This window comes from Oryzias latipes, chromosome 18, assembly GCF_053564925.1.
Source record: "Oryzias latipes strain Hd-rR chromosome 18, Olatipes_Hd-rR_3.1".
Taxonomy (NCBI): Eukaryota; Metazoa; Chordata; class Actinopteri; order Beloniformes; family Adrianichthyidae; genus Oryzias; species Oryzias latipes.
In genome coordinates, this window is record NC_136254.1 from 11,738,364 (window position 1) to 11,742,677 (window position 4,314).

The following is a 4,314-nucleotide window of genomic DNA, read 5'->3' on the forward strand; positions in this document are numbered from 1 at the left end:
GTGCGTGTATCCCTTTAACAAAAAATCACGTGACCGATACAGGAAGTGTATCATTTGGATTTGCCGGCGCCAAATTGTGTTTATAAGCAAACGAACTGCATCAACATGTCGTGGGTTTGTTGTATGGAGAGTAAACTGTTTATAGTGCCTTTTGGAGTTTTTGCATTGCTTCTACTCATGGACCGCTCTAGGAAATTTTCCCAAGTCTGGAATAATTTTGATCTTTTGACGGCGAATAAGGTAAATCTTTTCCTCCTTTGGCCATTGTTTATTGTTAGTTCTTAATTCAGTGTTTCTACTCTTTTCTTCTACGAGGCTTGATTTGTTTTCAGATTAACTTTTTGTTTTATTGTAGGTGAAGTGTCGGCTCTGCTCAACTGAATTGTCTTACATCAATAACAGCACGTAATCAATGCTGAGGCATTATAGAGCTCGGCATGGCAATGAAGAGTCGGCAGACACTCCTGCTGTGAGTACCCCAGGTATGATGAAATTCTCACAAACCTTGAATTTTCAAAAATACTTTATTACACACAAAAAGGCTTTGTGTAACTCTGCAATATTATTTGTAAAATTGCAGCCCTTTAACAAGCCTTAAACAAAATATTTCTTTTTGGCTTCCAGTTCCTAACAAGCAAGCGTTGGATGAGGCTGTGGTCAACATGATCATTAAAGACTGTCAGCCATTCACCTTTGTCAAAAATGAGGGATTCAGGGCGCTCATGCAGCTTGTTGCACCCTCATATGTTCTACCAAGCAGGAAGGTATGTGTAATAAATGTATGGTTGAATTAATTAATGAGTACTGTCGATAGAAAGATAGACACACAGACATGCATGTATTCATAAGGTATTACAATATTTGTATGGTTATATTCAGACCGTCAAGGACTTGGTGGACCAGAAATATGAGGAGGAAAAGGAGAAAACAAAAAAGGACCTCCAGAGTGCCATTGCTGTGACTTTAACAGCTGACATGTGGACCTCGATTAATATGGAGGCTTATCTTGCTGTTACTTGCCACTATGTGGACCAAAACAGCCATGAATTGCATACATCAGTCTTCGGAGTGCAGCATTTCTCACAGAAACACACTGCAGATAACTTGACCATGGCTAAAAGGAGCCTTATGCAGGAGTGGGGCATAGCGAGCAAGGTCAGGTGTCTTGTCACTGATGCAGCAGTAAATATGATTTCATCTGCTCGTATACTGCAAATACGCCAAACTATTTGTATTGCCCATTCAATCAATTTAATTGTAAAAAAACTCATGTGATCCCATTATGACAGACAGATAAACGCAACAAAACACGGCAAATTGTGACATACTTTAGTTATACTTTCAGTACATCCAGAATGCTGCTGCTCGAGTCCTGACCAAAACCAGGAAGTATGATCACATTAGTCCTGTGCTCAGGTATCTGCACTGGCTCCCTGTACCTCAAAGAATAGACTTCAAAGCAGCTCTGCTTGTGTACAAGTCTCTCCATGGCCACGCACCAAAGTACATCTCTGACATGTTAGTGCCATATGAACCATCTCGTACTCTGAGGACCTCAGGGGCCGGCCTCCTGTTGATTCCCAGAGTCAGAACTAAACAAGGGGAATCAGCGTTTCAATAATCTGCAGCTAAAATCTGGAACAGCCTCCCTGAAGTCGTAAGACAGGCCTCTTCTGTGTTCATGTTCAAATAAAACATTTCTGTTTAGCCGTGTATATGACTGAAAGGTCCTATCTGCACTTTTCTTTCCTTCCTTTCTTTTTAAATCTTTTTTTTTCCTTTTCTTTTAAAGTAAATTTTATGTTGATTATTTCTATGATGTATTGTGATTTTAATGCATTTTTCTGTTTTGTGAAGCACCTTGAATTACTTTGTGTACGAATTGTGCTATACAAATAAACTTGCCTTGCCTTGCCTTGCCTTACTTTAGATCAAGCACCACGGCCAAAGAAAATGCTCAAATTCAGCAAAAGCTGGGAAAACCAGTGCATAAATTAATAAATGAGGTGCCAACAAGATGGAACAGCACCTACTACATGCTGGAGAGAATGACTGAGCAGAAAGAGGCAGTCTGGGTGTCTTTGGCCTCACTGAGACATGATCTTACGCCACTGACTTCTGAAGAATTTGATTTAATTGAAGAGATGCTCAGGGTGCACTCTCCATTTAAACAAGCGATTGAACGAGTATAAAAATGGCGGACGGTGAGATAGCAGTGGTGAGTCCAGACCAGACCTCAGCAAAAAAAAACAGCAAAAAACCCAAATCCAATCTACGATCTGGACTTACAGTCTCTAAGTACAGCTTCGGGGATCATTACTGACCTCAAAGAAGACATCCGTCGTCTGAGGGTTGAACTAGAAATGAAGGACGCTCTCCTGTCCAAGTTCATGGACGTCTCCTTCGCCCAGTCTAAGCGGCTAAGCTGCCTTAGCGCTGCACTCCAGGACACAGCTCCATGGGATCCGTCCACCTGCGCACGCCCTTCTTCATCTTCAACTCCTAAGCAACGATCCCTGTATGAAGAAGTGGTTGTCCGAAGGCCCAGAAGGAGTTCTGATGAGACCCGCCGGAGGCCTCCTGTCCTGAGTCTCTCCAACCGCTTCGCTAGTCTGGCCGCGGATTCTCCCGCTCCTTCCTCAGCGACTACAGCGGCACAGACTCCACCAGATTTGGGCTCCACTCTCGATTTCCCCGCTCTCCGGAGAGACGCCACGGTGATCCCGGAGGAGGACGGACGCATCGCGGCATGCAGCAACCCGGATCGGGCCTTGAGGATCACCGCGAAAGCTCCACCATCAGGATCAGACGAGCGTCCGCTGGAACCCCTCGCATCCTCCCGCCATCGGATCCTGAAGGAAGCCGTCCGCTTCCATTCCAGCAAGTCTCGGGCCTCGCCGCTGCTGACGGACCACCGGCCGCAAGGTGAGGCCGCCGCTGCCGCTGTCGTCATGCCTGTCGGCGCTGCACCTCCGCCCGCGTCTCCTCCTCCGCTGTTTGCCCCGTCAACGGCGATAATCGGGGATTCTATAATAAGGAAGGTCCGCTTCTTCAACGCGGTCACTCACTGCTCTCCTGGAGCCACAGTTCTGGATATTCTGGAGAAACTCCCAGACCTGCTGCAGTCTCTCCCTTCCACAGTCAGGAGGCTGATTTTACATGTGGGTTTTAATGACACCTCCTACAGGGAGTCTGAAACTACTAAAAAGGCATTCATCAGACTTTTTAATTTTTTAAACTCCTGCCCACTGACTGTTTTATCTCGGGACCCCTCCCCTCCCTCTCCCACGGCCAGGGCCACTTCAGCAGGCTGCTGAGTCTGAGCACCTGGCTCCAGTCTGTTGCCAGCCTGAACAAGTTCGTTTTTATTGACAATTTCAACCTGTTTTGGAACAGAACTTCATTCTATAAATCTGATGGTATTCACCCCAGTCCACTGGGCAGCAATGTTTTAGCGGCCAACATCAGACACTCTGTCCAGACTTCACCTGCCCCCATCATGCCCACACCAGTCCAAACCTCCTCTTCATCCGTACAGACATCGGTCTGTGGAAGTGACTGACTAGATTTGGTTTCCTCCCACATCCCCCAACAAACCATCACCACTGCTTCCGTTCTGAGACCTGCTGCCCCCCCAGTCTTACCTATTAGGACTTTTATTACAGTCAGGTCTTCTGTGAAGGGACATGTGGGAAGAAAAACAAACACTCACTGCCTCCCAGAGGCGCCGGCCAGAGGCGCTGACCACAGCATGCTCTCCTCTCTCCCCCGCTCTACTCCAGATCCTCTCTGTTCCACTAACTCTTCTACAGTCATCCTTGGTCTCCTCAACATCCGCTCGCTCACCAATAAAGGCCAGCTGATCCAGGACATTTTTGCTGACCGAAAGCTGGACTTTTTATGCCTCACAGAGACTTGGCAGCAACCTGGGGACTTCACTGCACTCAATGAGGCAACTCCACCTGGATTTGTGTACACCAGTGAGCCGCGCACACATGCACGAGGTGGTGGTGTCCTGATGATCTTTCGCGAGTCCTGGAAAGTCCTTCCTGTCTCTGCTCCTACTTACTGCTCATTTGAATATACTGCATTACTTCTTTCTGGTCCTTCCCCCACCATAGTTGCTACAGTCTACCGTCCACCCAAATTCAGCAAGGATTTTCTAAATGACTTTTCGCATCTCCTGACCCATTTCACATCACAGTCTCAGAACATTGTTACTCTTGGTGATTTTAATTTCCACATGGATAACTGTAATAATCCTTTTGCCAAAGACTTCTTATCCTGTTTAGATAGCCTTGGATTGCAGCAATT

General features: G+C 46.4%; 1 long non-coding RNA gene across 1 annotated transcript; it reads left to right on the forward strand.

Annotated features, from left to right (window-relative positions):
- Positions 1-1,017, forward strand: LOC144987163 (uncharacterized). Its single transcript, XR_013651041.1, has 3 exons — positions 1-482; positions 625-764; positions 880-1,017. It is a non-coding gene; the product is annotated as an uncharacterized LOC144987163 (long non-coding RNA).
- The last annotated feature ends 3,297 nt before the right edge of the window (positions 1,018-4,314 follow it).